Source organism: Melospiza melodia, chromosome 17, assembly GCF_035770615.1.
Source record: "Melospiza melodia melodia isolate bMelMel2 chromosome 17, bMelMel2.pri, whole genome shotgun sequence".
Taxonomy (NCBI): Eukaryota; Metazoa; Chordata; class Aves; order Passeriformes; family Passerellidae; genus Melospiza; species Melospiza melodia.
In genome coordinates this window covers 8,423,117-8,441,563 of record NC_086210.1, presented here as the reverse complement: position 1 = coordinate 8,441,563, position 18,447 = coordinate 8,423,117, and the positions used below count along the sequence as shown (strand labels likewise).

The window sequence follows — 18,447 nt, the reverse complement described above, 5'->3', positions numbered from 1 at the left end:
AGGGAAGGAGCCCGGGGCCACAGGAGCAGCTGGGGCTGGGGCAGCTCCAGCAGCAGAGCCGTGGGCAGAGAGGGAGGGAGGGAGGCAGTGCTGAGGGCAGCCCTGCTGCAGGGCAGATGTGGCACCTGCTGGGCCTGCCCTGCAGGGCAGACACTACCCTGAGCAGCACAGCTCTTGTGTCCCCTCGCAGCCAGCACAGCCCTCAGCCCGGGGGCTCGGGGCCCTCAGTCCCTCCTGGGCCGGCAGAGCAGCCCCAGAGATGAAGGGCATCTCTGCGGCCATGTGCCCATTCCCTGCTGACCAGGGCCTGAGGGCCACTGTCCTGCCCTGCTGATGCCTGGCAGGGGCTGGGCAGGGCTGGCCAGGGAAAGGCTTTTCCTCAGGCCCAGCTCTCTCTCTCTCCTTGCCTTGCCCAGGTGCTGCTGGCATTGCTGAGGGGCTCTCTGCAATGGCAGTTCCAGCTGCAGGGCCAGGCCCAGCCCTTGGGCTCCTCCTGTGCAGGCTGAGCACAGCAATGGGGTGTCCCAGCTCCCTGTGCCCGGGGAGCTCTGGGCAGGGCAGCCTGGGACCCTGGCAATGAGCCCACTCTCCTCAAGCACTGCCATGGACAGGACCCTTGGTGTGTCCTCAGGATGCCATCCAAGCTGTCAGCTGCCTCCAGGGTACACTGGGGGACAGGAGTGTCCTTGGCCAGAGTGGGGCTGGGACTCTGAGAAAGGCTAAACCAGTTTGCTTTGCTGTGGGTCCCTCTGCTCTCAGTTGTGTCAGGCTGATTTCCAGGGGAACACAGGGACTGCCCTGGATTGCAGAAAAGGGCAGCTGGGGACCGACGGAGTGACAGAGCAGCTCCCCTAGCCCTTCACTGAGTTCCAGCCACTGCTCTTGCCTTGCACAGCTGTCTCTGCTCTCCCTGGGTGAAGCAGGAAACCCTCTCAAACTGCCTTTGGCCATCACCCTCCCTTAGTCCTGGGACAGGAGATGCTGCTGAGCTCCTCAGCCTCAGGAGCTGTTTGAGCTGATGGAATCTAACCCCAGGACTTGCCCCTGTCCCCATTCCATGACCCCACTGCTTCAGAGCAGAGCTGACCCCTTGGTGTCCATGGGCAGAGCCCCTGCTCATCACAGCAATGGGGCCAGATCCCAGCAAAATTCCAGGCACGGGGCTGAAGGAAGAGCTCTGAGAAAAGGAAAACTGGGGGGCACAGATCAACAGGGGCAGGGCTGGGAGAAAGGGCTTGCACAGAGTTCAGCAAAGTCTGCCCTGACTTGTCACTGTCTCCCCTTTGAACATCTCCCCATGACCCACTGTCTCTCAGCCGGTATCGGCATTAATTGTTGCAATAAAGGTGGCGTATTGAGATGGCCCCAGATTTGCCAGGCTCCACAACATTTGCCCTGTGCACCCGACCTTGTTGGGGTCATTATCATGCTGTCCATCCCTCCCAAAGAGTACCTCCAATACTGTTACTTCTCTCAGCTGTTGGATCCCATCCTCTAGTCTTCCAGCACATTCTATGGTGCTGCTCCTGCATTCTCTCCCTGTGAACAAACCTCTCTCTGACACTCATTAAAAGCCCTGGCTCCCTTACAAAAATCTGATTGATACCTGAGTCCTGGGTCAAGCGTCCCAAATCCTTGCCTCACCACCATCCAGCTGGACACCTGTACCCATAAGATCCCAGACCCAGAGTAACCAGGTTGTATAAGCCTCACGTCCCTGTGCGTACAATGTCTGTGTGCAGATTACAGAGACTTTTGTACATCAGGGACTCAGTGATGATCTCAACCATTGGCTCCCCTGTGAGTTGTGAGGGCCCTCCATTCTTATCCTTGTCTGGGTGCTCTGATTTCATCTTAGACCTCCTCGTTTCCACAGAGCAACTGCTGCTGGCTGTGCCTGCCTCTGCAGTTCAGCTGGAACTTGGACAGTTGTAACATCTGTGGGTTCCGCTGCTGCACCATCAGACTCTCCCTCTTTGAGGCAGGGGGAGGTTTCCTCACCAGCTGGGGAAGTGTATTCCTTCAGCATCTGGCCCATCTCACACATCTCCTTCATCAGACCCCCCACCCAATCTGGGTGGTTCATTTCTGAGGTGGGCTGTGGGGCGTGGTCAGGCTCTGGGGTGTTGAGGATTTTTTGTAGGTTGAGGAGTTCTTGCTAGACAATGGCCATATTCGGCCGATGCACAAACCAGCCTGCTTGTACTAATGGACAATGAACACATTCACAAACAATGGATAATGGACATATTCAGAAATGGGGTCAGTATATCCTTGAGAAAGATACAAGAAGAAGAGTCATCAGGACTCAGCAAGTTTGTCAGCAAGCTTGGGAGAGTGAGAAAAAAGAGAAAGCAATGGGTGGGCCAGACATCCACAGCAAGATGCATGAAAAAATAGATGATCCAATCAGCATTTTAATTTAGATGTGTTAACAGCTAGGATTAACCAATCATGTATTAGCTAGAGAAGCGTGGGCAGTAGAAACTTATTATAAATCTGGTCTTTTTAGGGATAATAAATTTGGCTTCACTTGATCATATTGGTCATGGTGTGATGTCCCTGAACATCCGCACCTCGCAACTGGGCTCCTGGAAGTCTTCATCTATGTCACATTCCGTGGGTTTTTATTTACTCCTTATTTGTCCATCCTGTAGAAAAGGATTGGTGTCAGTGGGAAACTGACATTGCTTGTTTGAAGGGGAGCCCACCCATCCTGCCTGAGGATGATGAACTGCTCTGTTTTAAAGTCTCTTTTTGAGGGTCTCTTCTTGGGTCTTCTACAGGTTGGTTTTTTGTTTCCTCTCCTCCAGGCTGTCCTGGCCTGTGCTGGGAAAAGCCCACTGCAGGGACATCTGTGCACCCTGGGATCCCAGGGTCCTGGGCATCTGCATGGGGATGGGCAACATAAAAAAGGACTGTGGAGGCCTTTGGAAATGGGAATTTATGGACAGGTGGGACTGCTCAATCTGACTGCACCAGGCCCTCACCTCTAGATCTCTTTCCTGCTTGGCAGGGTTCCGTTTCCAGGGAGTGTGGGCAAGGACTGGCACTCACCTGCACAGAAAGGCTTCTGCCTTTTGTCCCTGTAGCTAAACCCAGGGTGAGATTCCTCCTTTAGTGCTCAAAGAAAGGAAAGGAAATCCCAGAAGGGATGTGCTCTGTCTTTGAAATTATTACTAATTGTGAGGAACACCTCTGCTAGAGTAGAACATGTCCCTGGTCAAAGGAGGTCACCCCTCTGACCAAACTGATCCCAGCCCAAAGGCCAGGCCTTCTGCTGGGCTCCGGAAGGGGTTCTGCAGGCAATGTGCTCAGGGGAGAGACCTCCACTGCCCTCACTTCTCTCAGGGATAACACATCCCATCCCATCCCATCCCAAGGGTTCCCAGGATGGCCACAGACATGAGGAATGGGATCCAGCACACTTAACGACTGTGTCGAATATCAGGTTTAGGACTTTCCCAACCAGCAGTCATGAACCACATATCCTGAACATGAAGTAGATATGAAAATAAAATAAAAAAGAAAACCAGGACATTTAACAAGGACCTTTCCCCAAGGAAATCCAGGACTGCACTGAGCAGGTTCTGGGGCAGAACACATCCCACAGATGGCCCAGGAGCCCCATGCAGTGCTGGGGAGTTCCTGACCCTCGGGCCCACTGAGGCTCTCCTGGGCCAGGGAGCTGCCTCAGCTGCCACAGCACTCGGGCACCACACAGGTGCCTCAGTCCCACCAGAGCACAGCCACCCACAAGAGGGTGAGACCCTTCTGCCACACACCAGGAGTGGAGAGGAACCTCCCAGGCCCCTTCACTGGCCCTTGGCACATTCATTTCAGCCTGACCCTCAAAGCCCTGCTCAGCAACATCCCCCGCTAGAGTAGGATGTGTCCCTGGTCAAAGGAGGTCACCCCTCTGACCAAACTGATCCCAGCCCAAAGGCCAGGCCTTCAGCTGGACTCTGGAAGGGGTTCTGCAGGCAATGTTTTCAGGGGAGAGATCTCCATTGGCCTCACTTCTCTAAGGGATAACACATCCCATCCCATCCCAAGGGTTCCCAGGATTATTATTGCAACAGTATATCATCAGTAGGGTAAAACTAACCTGTCTCATGACAGTCTAAACCAAGCTCAGATTCCCTATTAGTGGGTGAACAATCCAACGCTTGGTGAATTCTGCTTCACAATGATAGGAAGAGCCGACATCGAAGGATCAAAAAGCTATGTCACTATGAACGCTTGGCCGCCACAAGCCAGTTATCCCTGTGGTAACTTTTCTGACACCTCCTGCTTAAAACCCAAAAAAGCCAGAAGGATCGTGAGGCCCCGCTTTCATGGTCTGTATTCGTACTGAAAATCAAGATCAAGCCAGCTTTTGCCCTTCTGCTCCACGGGAGGTTTCCGTCCTCCCTGAGCTTGCCTTAGGACACCTGCATTATGCTTTGACAGGTGTACCGCCCCAGTCAAACTCCCCACCTGCCGCTGTCCCCGGAGCAGGTCGTGGCCGGCGCGCGCCGGCCTCTTGGCGCCAGAAGCGAGAGCCCCCCTCGGGGTTCGCCCCCCGCCGCCTCACCGGGTAAGTGAAAAAACGATCAGAGTAGTGGTATTTCACTGATGGCCGGGACGCCGGCGGGTGGGTCGCCCCGCACCACCGAGCGCGTGCCCGGCTTCCCACTTATTCTACACCTCTCATGTCTCTTCACAGCGCTAGACTAGAGTCAAACTCAACAGGGTCTTCTTTCCCTGCTGATTCCACCAAACCCGTTCCCTTGGCTGTGGTTTCGCTGGATAGTAGGTAGGGACAGTGGGAATCTTGTTCATCCATTCATGCACGTCACTAATTAGATTACGAGGCATTTGGCTATTTAATAAACACATACAAATTGTATATGTTCCTTTTCCGGGTTAAGTAAGGTGGCCCGTGCACCTGAATGACCAAATTGGAATTTATAGCCCAAAATGGGCTAGACGCGGTTATGACGGATGAACCCCTCCCAAACAAATACCGATTCCACTGTCCAGCGAACCTGTCGAGGGGAGAGGCCTAGTTTATTTACCAGGATTTACACAGATACAATTGATCTAGCTTTGCTAATGAATATATTTACAATGTCAACGGAGGTGGATGCTAGGGCCCATGCGGTTCTCTCTAGCCTTGTTTTAGAGAGACCAAGGGCGGTCAGCAACTCATTATTATTGCCAAACCATTTGGTACGGGCTCCCATGGGGAAGCCAACATATTCAATGTCATCAGCATTGGTCAGTTGCTGAATTTCTGTATGAAGGCGCTGATATTTTTTGGCCTTCTCCAAGGCGGCCTCACTCAATGAGACATCAGAGTGCTCAGACCTCACAGTCACATTGACCACAACTGCCTTAGAACCTTTGACAAAGATTAAATCCAGTTTAAATACTTAATTTTCATAATCCCTTAGGTGTGGCTCCTCAAAAACTGTCCAACACTCCCTCTTAGCCTCCTCGCTAAGGGTTTCACAGATGGCATTGTGTCTCTTAATCCTGGCATCTTGAGTGATGGCACAGTTTCTGACAATGTGGGCTGTGGTCTCAAATCTAGCTCCACAATGTCCACATGATTGAGCAACATACTCTTGTTTACCCCTAGCCAGGAATTCTCTTGTTGGGTAGACATTCGCTCTGAGTTGTAGGGCCGTGATTAGTTTACAGTGAGGTATGCCCTTAAACTGCCCTATCCAGGCATTACTGATCTCATCATTCTCGAAATGCTCAATCCCATGGCCCTGGGCAACCAGATGGGTCCATTTATGAAATTCTCGTTTCCTCCAGTTACAAGGTCTTGGGTATCGAATCTTAGGGATGGGTGCTTCCCATTCCAGCCAGGCTCCATCGTCGCCCCCAAACTCTACCAATGGTAAAGGCTCCCAAATCGATGGGATGGACTCTTGTGTCCTCCCCGCTTTCAACCACAATTTTTCAAATAACCGTTCCAGATGTACTTCCTTTAGATAGTTCACAAGAGTCTCATCCGAAGACTGGGCTAATCTATGGAGTCTTCACACCTGAATACTTGGAATGAGCAACGCCAACTTGATGAGGTCTAAACCGCCATCTTTAAAACTCGAATACAAGATCGCATCACATGTACTGGGGGGAAGATGAAGCCATTCCTTAACCGTGTTATGAATTAATTGGTCAAGGGATTCAAGCAGGCCCACCTTAACTTCGGTATGGTCAGCCAGATATATCAGTCTCGGGATGGTATAGGTCCTGAGTATATCGACTTTCTGAAGAGGTTTTAAGGGCGAACGACCAATCCGATGAAGCCAATCCATGAGCTTCTCTGATAGTCTAGGATCTGGAAAGCCAGTCCAGGGGTCAACCCATGTGCTGACGTACCTTTCTGAGCTCCCTGGGTCGATCATGTTAAGGGGGGATCCATTAATCACCCACGTGGGACAATCATTGATAGTATACGAGTCCCTTGTAGGCTTGATGTAAAAGCCATGACATTTTCCCCCCTGCGTACTGAGGCCAGTTAGATTGCAAAAGGCCTCCAAAATTTTGATGTTATGACACATGCCTTCCCAAGAGTCACTCAGCAGCACCAAGTCATCAGCAAATGCCATGGCTGTAAATTTCCAGCCCCCATGATGGAAAACCTCACCTTCATTCTCGAGTTTATATAGAAGGGGGTCCATCACTAAAATTGAGCAGCAAAGGTGACATGGGGTCGCCTTGCTTGACACCTGAGCAAATGTATATGGGGTCTGTCCTTTCTCTTCCCATGGAAATGCACATCTTAACATCCCGATATATTTCCCTCACCAACTCTATCATGTGTGGATCCACCCCTCTCTGGACCAGACCCTCAAATGCTGATGACAGACGGTGTCAAATGCCTTAGCAATGTCCACGAACACAACCCCCAGATGTTTATGCTGTCACTTAGCTGTTCCACCACAAGCCGTAACAACTTGAGGTTTTCGGCACAACCTGATGCGCAAATAAAACCCCGTTGCCGGGGGTTGATGGGACATGCTTTGGACAGCCTCGCAGTAGCAATCCTGGAAAACAGCCTAATCACCACTGAACCAATAGTGATAGGCCTCCAGTTATTGATATCACCAAGCTTCTCGGCATTTGAAGACTTGGGTATCAAGACTGTCTTGCAGTCCCGCAGCGCATCTGGAACAGTACCAGTGATAAGCCAGAGGCTGAACATCTCAGTCAACTGGGAAAACTTTGGGCCTTTTGCAATAATCTGACCCAAAGTGATCCCATCTGGCCCGGGAGCAGAGGTTTTACACATCTCTCTCATGTTCTTATCAATCTCTTTTCCAGTAATTAAGGCCTCGAATGTGGCGTTATCCGCCTCCTTAAATGGAGGGAAATCAAGTAGGCCACCAAATATATCAGATGTATCCCACCTTCTTTTAAAGTGATCATGGAGAACACTTGATGGTAATTGGCACTGAGAGGCTTCCGTGCTGTCCAGGATCACGTATGAGGCACCTTCTATGTAACTCGTACAGCAGTTGGAACCTCAAGAATTTTCCCCTCTTAATAGCTCTTCTGCGCATCCAATTTGATAGAGTTTTGGATGCTTTTTGGCCATGGGATGCCTGCGTCTTTTGACCCTTGATAGATTTAGTTTGGCTAGGCACACCCAGAATACCAAGAAACTCCTTATAAACATCGTTCACCACCCGACCTGGATCTTGCCCATCAAGAACTTTCTTGAAGGCTTCCCAATACATGGTCAATTTGCCAAACGATAATCCCGCTTTGATGACTTTCCGGAATTGGAGCTTTAACTGTCCCTCCTTGGGCATCCCTCCTTACCAGATCCAGCAGGACGTTCAGTTCCAGTGGCACCTACTAGTCCTTCATGACCTTTCACGGAGGGACGCCTTTTATCACTAATCTGCTCTGCCATTTTAGTTGGAATATGCTCCGCTACAAGTTGGTTGATATTCCGCTTACTGGCAAACTTGTCCACCAATTGTACCAGAAGAGCCTCTTCCTCCTTAGTCCATACCCGTTTGTGGGCCCCTCAGGCCGATGACTCTTTGGGATGAGAAGCAACAATCCGCTCCACATTTCGCACAAGAGGATGTCTTATTCTCTTGTGCAGACCCAGGCCAGTCTTAGTAGCGAACCCACGTTGGCACACGTCACAGACCCATTCCCCAGTGGGAGCCACACACACCACCCCCTTGCAGCGTGGGATGTGACAGGAGATACTGTGGTATTTTATATTTTGTTTACCACATTTTGAACACCTGAAAATGATCTTTCTCTGCCCGTGCGCCCTTTTGAGATGGTCAATCAGCCCCAACATCCTAGTAAACCAGGTCTCACAACAAGGACAAGATGGTTGTTTGTCAGGCATGGACACGACAGGTGTTCTTGGCGTTGTACCACCACCTTCAGACCCGTGAGGAGCCTCGGGTGTTTTGGGCTCTTCACTACCTCCCATCGCGCTCTCAGCCTCAGGTGTTTTGGGCTCTTCGGTACCTCCCACCGCACTCTCAGCCTCATCCTGGGCCATCCCCATAGGGGAGATCTCATAGGGCTCAGGGAGTTGCCCCAAACCCTACCAAACATCCACATGATGTACACCATCTTCTTTAACAATTCTGGAGTTAAAAAACTCCAAACTTACAAGATCGAATCCCTCTTCCCTGGGCACACAGGGCATAGATGGTAATTTGACATCAATGACCCTTAGATCTAATGGGTCAGTCTGAGTGGTAGTCAAGATATAACGCAAAGCCATTTTGTCAGTCTGGTAAGCAATAAAGTGACAAGTCCAAGTGAGAGTAGAAGCATATAGTAGCTGACCCTCTCTCAAACTACCAACTGTGTCAACAACAGCCCATGGACAAGGCTCTGTGCAACAGCGAACTAACTGTGCCAACCTTTTTGTTTCAGCAATTCGTGAAACTATCATTGGGTGGTGAGTCCAACGACAGGGAGGGCTGATATGCGCCCTCTCTCACACTGGGGCAGAAGTCGACTCAGTTACCACGAAGGTATCCGGCAGGACCACGAGGAGGTGCGACTTCCGCGACTATGCCCAGTTAGTAAATATAGTTACTCCCGCCGTTTACCCACGCTTCATTGAATTTCTTCACTTTGACATTCAGAGCACTGGGCAGAAATTACATCGCGTCAACACCCGCCTCAGGCCTTCACAATGCTTTGTTTTCATTAAGCAGTCGGATTCCCCTGGTCCGCACCAGTTCTAAGCCGGCTGCTAGGCACTGACTGAGGCGGGGCCCTGGCCCGGAGACCCTCCCCCGGGGACCCTCCCCCGCACGAACCGCTCAGCCTACGCTGGCTGCGGCTGCGCGCGCACTGGCCGCACACCGCGGGAACCCCACCGGCGGGAACCGCTGGGGCAGCGGTGCGCAACAATGATGGCCGCCGCTGGGGCGCCGGCTGTGGCAAGGCGGAGGGTGGGCGGAGGGGGGGAGTAGGCGGCGCCCGCCACAGCCGGGGCGATCCACAGGAAGGGCCCAGCGTGTGTCCAGAGTCGCCACTGCGCGCGTGCACACCCCGGTGCCTGGGCAGGCCACGCGGAGCGCACTCACCCACGAGCAGCACCTCGCCCAGCTGCGGCACGCGCCCAGCCCCGCTTCGCGACCCAGCCCGACCGACCCAGCCCTTAGAGGCAATCCTTATCCCCAAGTTACGGATCCAGCTTGCCAACTTCCCTTACCTACATTGTTCCAACATGCCAGAGGCTGTTCAACTTGGAGACCTGCTGCGGATATGGGTACGGCCCGGCGCGAGACTTACACCCTCTCCCCCGGATTTTCACGGGCCAGCGAGAGCTCACCGGATGCTTCTGGAACCGCAATGCTTTCCAAGGTGAGGGCCCCTCGCTCGGGATGAATCCATTCCAAGGCACCCAGCCCTTCACAAAGAAAAGAAAACTCTCCCTGAGGCTCCCACCAGCTTCTCTGGGATCGGTTGCATCACCGCACTGGGTGCCTCACGGCGCCCGTCTCCGCCACTCCGGATTCGGGGATCTGAACCCGACTCCCTTTCGATCGGCTGAGGGCAACAAAGGCCATCACCTGCCCTTTCGGAACCACGCTCGCCTATCGCTTAGGACCGACTGACCCATGTTCAACTGCTGTTCACATGGAACCCTGCTCCACTTTGGCCTTCAAAGCTCTCGTTTGAATATTTGCTACTACCACCAAGATCTGCACCTGCGGCAGCTCCACCTGGGCCCACGCCCCTGGCTTCGAGGCGCACCGCAGTGGCTCTCCTACTCGTTGCAGCCTAGCCCCTGCGGGCATCGTACTGCCGGCGACGGCCGAGTATGGGCCCGACGCTCCAGCGCCATCCATTTTCAGGGCCAGTTGATTCGGCAGGTGAGTTGTTACACACTCCTTAGCGGATTCCGACTTCCATGGCCACCGTCCTGCTGTCTAGATCAACCAACACCATTTTTGGGCTCTGATGACTGTCAGCATCGGGCGCCTTAACCCGGCGTTCGGTTCATCCCGCAGCGCAAGTTCTGCTTACCAAAAGTGGCACACTGAGCACTCGCATTCCATGGTGTGGCTCCATGCCAGTGAGCCCGCCCCCTTACCCATTGAAAGTTTGAGAATAGGTTGAGATCGTTTTGGCCCCAAGACCTCTAATCATTCACTTTACTGGGTAAAACTGCCCATTGCCGAGTGCCAGCTATCCTGAGGGAAACTTCGGAGGGAACCAGCTACTAGATGGCTTGATTAGTCTTTCGCCCCTAGACCCGGGTCGGACGACCGATTTGCATGTCAGGACTGCTACAGACCTCAACCAGAGTTTCCTCTGGCTTTGCCCTGCCCAGGCATAGTTCACCATCTTTCGGGTCCTAGCACGGACGCTCACGCTCCACCTCCCCGGCCCCACGAGGGGGCGGCAGGCAAGACGGGCCGGTGGTACACCCGGGGCTGCCAGGCGCGACACGCACCCGGGATCCCACCTCAGCCGGCGTGCGCCGGCCCTCACCTTCATTGCGCCGCGGGCTTTCGACAACGGCCCCTGACTCGCGCACGTGCTAGACTCCTTGGTCCGTGTTTCAAGACGGGTTGGCTGGGTAGCCGACATTGCTGCGGACTCCGGGCGCCCCAGCGCGGCCCGTGAGCCTGGCCCAGCGGCGCTGCGCGGTCAGGGCGCACTGAGGACAGTCTGCCCCGGTTGACAGTGGTGCCAGGGACTGGCAGGCCCAGCCCCCACACCCCTGCGCGAAACGCCGCGCTGTGATGATGCCGCCCCCCCCCCCACCCTTGTGAGGGGCAGGGAAACGATGCCCCCCACCACAGCACCGCCGATGTGGGGGGAGGAGGGCGCGGCAGCAGTCCTTTCCCTCGGCCCCGGGATTTGGCGAGACCTGATGCCCGAGGGCTGTAACACCTGCTGCTGCTTGTGCGGCACTGGAACACCTGCCCGTCGGAGGCCTTCCCAGCCAACCTGGAGCCGGACGTGGCGCACCATTGCAGAGGAAATGTTCCCGGCCAGGGCCAGCTGCCGGCTAGGCAGCAGTGCCCGCACCAGCCTGCATCCCCCAGCCCGCCCCCGCAGACGGGGTTCGCCCAGGGGACAGAAGGGAGGCAGAGGTGAGGTTCCGCTGAACCCATGCTGACCGCAACTCGCCAGGTTGAATCCTCTGGGCGGACTGCATGGGCCCCACCCGTTTACCTCTTAACGGTTTCACGCCGTCTTGAACTCTCTCTTCAAAGTTCTTTTCAACTTTCCCTTACGGTACTTGTTGGCTATTGGTCTCATGCCAGTATTTAGCCTTAGATGGAGTTTACCACCCGCTTTGGGCTGCACTCCGAAGCAACCCAACTCCGAGAAGCCCTGGGCCTGGCGTGACGGGGGCCGCTACTGGCCTCACACCATCCGCAGACTGCGGCCTCGATCACAAGGACTTGGGTCCCCCGAGAGCGCCGCCAGGGATTGGGGCTTCTGTACGCCACATGTCCCGCACCCCACTGCGGGGCAGGGATTCGGCACTGGGCTTTTCCGCTTCATTCACCATTACTGAGGGAATCCTCGTTAGTTTCTTTTCCTTGGCTGACTAATATGCTTAAATTCAGCGGGTTGCCACGTCTGATCTGAGGTCGCAAGGCCAAAGCTTGGCCACACCTCCTGGCCCATACAGCTCCTAAAGAAGCAGAATGCCAACAGGCCAACAGGCAGCCAGCTTCTCCCACCTACTACCCTCACCTTCCTCCCCCACTGGCGCCCACGCGCCAGGGGAAAACAAAGCCAGAGGGAGAGAAGCGGAGACAGAGTGCCCCATCCCGGAGATGAGAACCGAAAAGGGAGTGTGGCAGAGACAGCCCTGATGGGGGACCAGCCGAGTGGCGGCACGTGATGGCCTTGGTGGAGAGAGAGAGAAAAGCCATGGTGCTATTTGCGCCCTGAGACCACAACAGAAGAGGAGGAGGGCAGGTGAAGGGAGGAGGGGGTCGGAACATCTGTCCCCAGCGCTCTCGCCTCATGCGCACGCGCAGTGGCACAGTACCCCCGCAGTACCCACCTGCAGACAGCCGCCCGCGCGGGGGGGAGGCTGGGGGAGAGGCCTGCGCCTCATCTCCCTCTTGCCCTCTCCCTTCTCTCGGCCCATGGCGGTGCTTTCAACACTGTCTCTTACTCTCCTCAGCTGCCACCACCACCGTACCGCGGTACGGGCCCTGCAAGGACAAACTCTGCCCCAGTGGCTCACTCCAGGAGTGGGGAACTACGGAGCAGTCCCTGAGTCTGCATATAGGGGGATGAAAGCCCTGCGCGGCAACAGTGACGATGACGGCCATGACGATTATGACGCCTGCTGGGTCACAGGGAAAAAATTGAGGCTGCCGAGGGAAACGCATCCCTTGCCAAACCCCTGACCGCCTTCCCTCCGGGCACCAGTGAGCCGCCATCACCACCACCGCTGACCACAGTCAACTGGCCTGTGAGGCAACCCCAGCCGCACCACCGTGGTGGCCGCTGGATGGCGACTGATCGTCAAGCAACGCTCAGACAGGCGTAGCCCTGGGAGGAACATGGGGCCACAAGTGTGTTCAAATTGTGGATGACCAATGTGTCCTGCAATTCACATTAATTCTTGCAGATAGCTGCATTCTTCATTAACGCACGAGCCGAGTGATCCACCACTAAGAGTTGTCTGGCTTTGGCACCAATCCTGCACCCGTGGAGGGGCTGGGACCGCTCACATGGGGCGCCCCTTTCTCTTGTGCTGAGGATGTGCGGGCGTGTGCCTGGCTTTGACCGTCCTTACTTGATAGTCAGGAGTGCAGACATAGGAGATCCAGCCACACTGAACTGGAATTCTTCCTCAAACCTCCACACTATGGTGGCACTGAAGGAGATCTGAGCAGTCTGGGTCCCACCTGGTGCACCGATGTCTTCCTCAGGCGCAAACTTGAAGCAGAAGCCCACGTTGGCAGTTGAAGGTCTATAGGTGAAGGGAGCATCAATATCTCCTAGGTTAATCAGTTTCACCTGCAGCAGCAAGAAAGCAAAATGGAAATACATGTGGAATCTTCCCTTCTTGTGAGTTATTGTCTAATGACGCAATTAATACCCAGAAATAGCAGACGATGCTATGAATGGCAAAAAAATACAACAGGACAAGTTCTGCCTTTGGGTTTTCCTGCAAAGCAGTGGCAGCTCCACAGAACTGGAGTCCACAACCCTGGGGTTATCCCATGGACACAGAGCTGTGCACCTCTGATCAGCATCACCAAGTTCATTCAGACCTGGCCCTGAGAGCAACGTGGGCTGATTGCAGCTGCGTAGGGAATCACCCCAGAGCTGCTGCTGCCCCACTGAGCACAGCTCCAACAGCACCATCTACTCATTCACCTTTTCCCATGTCATGAAAACAATACATTGATTATGAGGCATCAGCATCAAAATGTATAGACAGCATCATCTTTTGGTAAGAAAACTCAGCATGTCTTTGCCTCCCACAGCTAAACTTTTGGAAGTGTCTGGCATGATGTAGTGCCTCATTTTCTACCTCTTTCAGCTGCTCTCTCTTTGGTTTTTTTTGCAAACTTGACACTATTGGGGAGGAGGCAAATAGGTAGAAAAATGCTTTGCTTTATTCCCAGGATTTTCTCTTTCTAGAGCCAGAGATGCACCAAGGCTGAAGTGTGGTGAGGGACTGGTCAGCAAGGGAAAGAACTCCCAAGCCCTTTGCAAGGGCCAGCACTGAGCCAGGAGGCTGGATGGCTTTCCTGTGACTTGCAGCAATAAGCAGGAGACACTTGACTGGAAGCTGTCTGCAGTGGACTGAAGCTCAAAGGCAGCCAGTTTGTTCCAGCTGCTTCTGAACAGCCCAGTCCAAAGGTGCCTTGTGTCTGGCACTGCCACAAAAGCCTCTGAACATCCCTTTTTGACCCAGGCTTCGTTTCATATACCAAGGGGTCATTTTGCAGCAAGCCTCCCAGCTGATTCCCAAAGAAGGAACTGGGGCTTCATGAACAACAGACACACCTTTCAGACCCTCCCAGATTTCACCAGTAGATCAAATATTCCCTGCTCACAACTGCCCAGGTCGGCAGCAATTCCACACTTCCACCAGGCTTCCTCCTGCCTCAGGAGCCACCAGGATCCACCCCAAGCCCTGCTGCTCAGCTCATAGACATGGGGGGTGTCAATGGAAATGTTCCCAAGGTTCAGAGTAGGAGAGCTGAATTCTACCAAGGGTCCTTGTCCTTCCCCTCTGAGCTGCAGGGGCAGCCTGCTCTCACAGCCTGGGGAGAGATGTCCATTGCAGTACAAACATTCCCTCTGTTATACTGGATTTTCCAGGCTGCCTCAGTGCTAGACCCTGACTCTGAGCTGGATGCAACCACCTCCTGATGCTGCAGGAGAGGATATGGACCCTCCTCTTCCCTCAGCCTTGGGGCTGACTTCTAATTTCTAACCCATTCCTTGGGCTGCTTTCCAATTTCAGCCACCAGTCCGCTGAGTTTAAAACATCTCTGCTGCCTTGTAGTGACAGGCCAAGGAGTTACAGGTATAAATTGAAAGAAAGGAAATTTAGCTTAGATATTAGGAAGAAATTTTTTACTCTGAGGGTGGTGAGACACTGGAGCAGGTTCCCCAGGGCTGTTGTGGAGGTTCCAGCCCTGAAAGTGTTCCAAGCCAGGCTGGATGGGGCTTGGAGCTACCTGCTCTAGGGGGAGGTGTCCCTGCCCAAAGGCCTTTAAGGTCCATTCCATCCTTAACATACTGTGATTCTGTGGTTTTCTTCCCATGCACTTAGAGGAGCTTTGAAATCATTCAGTGAAGGCACAAAGCTCCTACAGAGTTTGGCAATTGCCAAACTACCTGGCCCAGGAACACAGGACTTCGTTGCCAAAGTCCCCAACTCCTGACACTCAGCGCTGTGTTCTATTTCCACAGACAGAGCTGAAAGGGCTCAATTCCCACAAAGGGAGAGAGGCAGGTGCTGGCCAAGGCCGCTCCTTCTACCAACACCCTGGGCTCAGGGGGGTTCAGTCACCTCTGCTCTGCTGCTGTCTGGGCACTGGGAGGTGATCCAGGCTCAGGGAACACATTTCTAACTCAGCTCCTGCTGCCTGATGATGGATCCATGTCAAATGGACCCATCATCCTGGAGGCCAGGGGCCTGCAGGGGCTGAGTGCTTGTTCACTAAAGCTGTTCTGCTCTGCAGCTCTCTGGCCTTTGGGGGAATGCTGTCAAAGCCATGGCATGAAAACCTCTCCCTGCACTGCCTGAGCTGTTCTGGGATCAGTCAGGCACACACAGCATTCTGAGCCCTGGCCTGGCACAGGAGACTCCCTGGGAGCTGCAGGGCCAGGGGGGATGTGCCAGCACTGCCCTGCTGACCAGGGACTCTTCCCAGCACTTCCATGGGAGCCCCGTGGGCTCAGGCTGGCACCATGGCTTCACTGAGGGGGAGAGAAGCAGGGCAAAGGAGCTGTACCTGAGATGCTGCAGTAAGCCACACTTCCATACTCCAGTGCTTCCAGGGGTTTGAAGGTCACCTTGATTTTGGCCAAAAAATTCGGCCCAATTTCTCCCTCCTACAGCAGAAAGAGACAGCAAAACAGTTCTCTTCAAACTTCACATTTCTTGTTTTCAACCACACTTCTGTAAGCCTCTGTTTAGAGCATTAGTAATGAGTGAACAACACAAGGAGCCCAAGGAAACACTCCAAACCCAGCTCAACACAGCGCTGGAAGCTCTCAATGCTCAGCTGTTCAGCTCCCCCTCTCCACAATATTCCTGCTGCTCTGACAAAGGCTCTTGGTCACATCATGCTGCTGTCAGCTACAGTGGGATGCAACTGCCACTGTGCACTGGTGGCTCTTCACAAGAAGAAGAGAACATGATCCCTGTCTTGGGTTGACTATATGATGCTTTTATCCCAAATCGTCTTGTTCTGTTTATGCTGAATAATAAGTGTTGCACCTTTAGGACTTGTTGCAGAGAGTGAAGGGGGGAGAGAAGAAGCAGCAGTTTGTTTTCAGACACTGCACTCACTCCTCCACACTCCTGCTCCTGGACTGCATTGTGTGTGGATGGACAGACAGTGGGACAGAGCTCTCCTTTGCTTTTAGTTAATTTAGCTTGCTGAGGCAAAGAAGTTCCCTGGACTGTGGGGTTTTTTTCCCTTTTCTTTGGACCTGTTCAAAACTGCTCTGGACTGAACACCAGAAGAGCACCGACAGCTCCACCAGTGGCCACCGGGCTGAGCCTGGCCTGTGACATTTCCAGCACCAGAGGGACTGATCAGAGACTGAGTGAGCTGAGCTGCAACCCAGGGAGGGACTTTCTCAGTTTGTCATCTCTTTTGGAGCAGCAAGGGGTTTTATTGATTAATACTGTTTAGGGTTTATTGTTTAATAAACAGGTTTTTTCTACTTCAAGGAGGTCTTTTCTCCAGGACTGGTTGGGGGCAGGAGCCGATTGAATCTTCTTTCCGAGAGGAGCCCCTTTAGGGGTTCTCTCCCAAATTTGCCCAGAACCAGAACCTGGGAAATAAAAATATTAGTTTAACCTGTATTGAAAGAAAACAGAGGCTGGCATTATTCTAGGGTTTACTCCAAGATGAGAAGGGATGTTGCACTGTGCAGGCACCAGGCATTCATTGTCTCTCACAATGCCAGTACTCAGAATCAGGACTCTGGTTGATGGCAGGACATGGTGGTTTGCAGAAACAGAAAAGGAAAAGGTTTTTTGCCCCTGTGTGCAGCACAACTCCAAAGGCCCATTTCAACCTTCCACCCTTGTGTCCAGGCTCACAGAGGACACTGGAAGAGACACTCAGAAATAGTGCAAGGCGTGGTTACAGGAGGGGATTGGCATTTCTATGATTAGCCTTAGGCTGAATTTGGCCTCACTTTCCCAGCAAACCATTGCAAGCTTCAGGTCAGTGTGTGAGCTGGCAGTGCTCCAACAGCCTCTGCTGAACCTCACATGTGGGGGGAGCCCCTGCCTACAAGAACTGCTCCCTGTGGACACTGCAAGGACACGCACAGAGTGCCCTTGAGCTCAAGCCCTGGCAGCACAGCATGGCTTTGTCAGGCTCCCAACCCTGCCTTGAGCCTCCAGGGCAGAAATGCTTTTAGCATTTGGCATTTTTAGGCGAGCTCTGCAGGTGCACCAGAAACTCAATGTCCTCCCTCCCAGCACATCGAGCCAGCTGAGGATCTGCCCAGTGACCGCAGCCGGGGGTAGAGTGGGTGGGAGGAGGAAGAGGGGGAGCAGGATGAGGAGGAAGAATAGGAGGAAAATGAGGTTTTCAACTATCACTTACATTGGCTCAATGAAAAAAATGTCATCAGAGAACAGCATGGGGTCTTGGTGCAACTTTGCCTTCTCCCCCGGGAGCCTCAGGAGGGCAGTGTGATCTTCACCAGAGCCCTTCTCCTTCCCTGTTTCTTTCCCCTCCATTAAGTTTTCCAGCCACAGCTCTCTCCTGTCCACAGGAATCTACGCTGCCTGCAGCCACAGGAGAGACAAAGCCAGCAGACTGTTTAATAAGCCACAGATTGGCAGAGAGAAGTGTGAGTGCAGGAGAGCAAAGCACTTGGGGAGGAGCTGCAGTGTGAGAGATGAGTAATGCGATGATTTATCAAAAAGCAGGATGCCCCATTGCAGGGAATGATTGGCAGCTGACTCCATTGATTCACAAGGCTGAACAGTTGCTTTATTAAACTAAATTATATTACATTGTACTACACTATATTAAAGATGCATACTATACTACAAAGAATCCTAAAGAATACTAAAGAAAACTTGTGACTGTCTCCAGACGGCCAGGACAAAGCTTTTTCCAATTGGCCAAGGAAACAAAACAATCCTCAGCAGAACCCAACTGACAAATCATTGCAGGTAAAGAATCTTCCTAACACATTCCACATGATAGAGATAAGAATTGTTTTCTTTCTTTTCTCTGTGCTTCTCCAGGA

The 18,447-nt window shown here is 53.2% G+C and overlaps 1 non-coding gene and 1 pseudogene across 1 annotated transcript; both read right to left on the bottom strand.

Annotated features, from left to right (window-relative positions):
* Positions 1-4,078: 4,078 nt before the first annotated feature.
* LOC134426203 (28S ribosomal RNA) lies at positions 4,079-12,110 on the bottom strand (annotated as a pseudogene).
* Positions 12,111-13,004: 894 nt separating this feature from the next.
* On the bottom strand, positions 13,005-13,157 carry LOC134426227 (5.8S ribosomal RNA). Its single transcript, XR_010029932.1, has one exon. It is a non-coding gene; the product is annotated as a 5.8S ribosomal RNA (ribosomal RNA).
* Between the last annotated feature and the right edge of the window lie 5,290 nt (positions 13,158-18,447).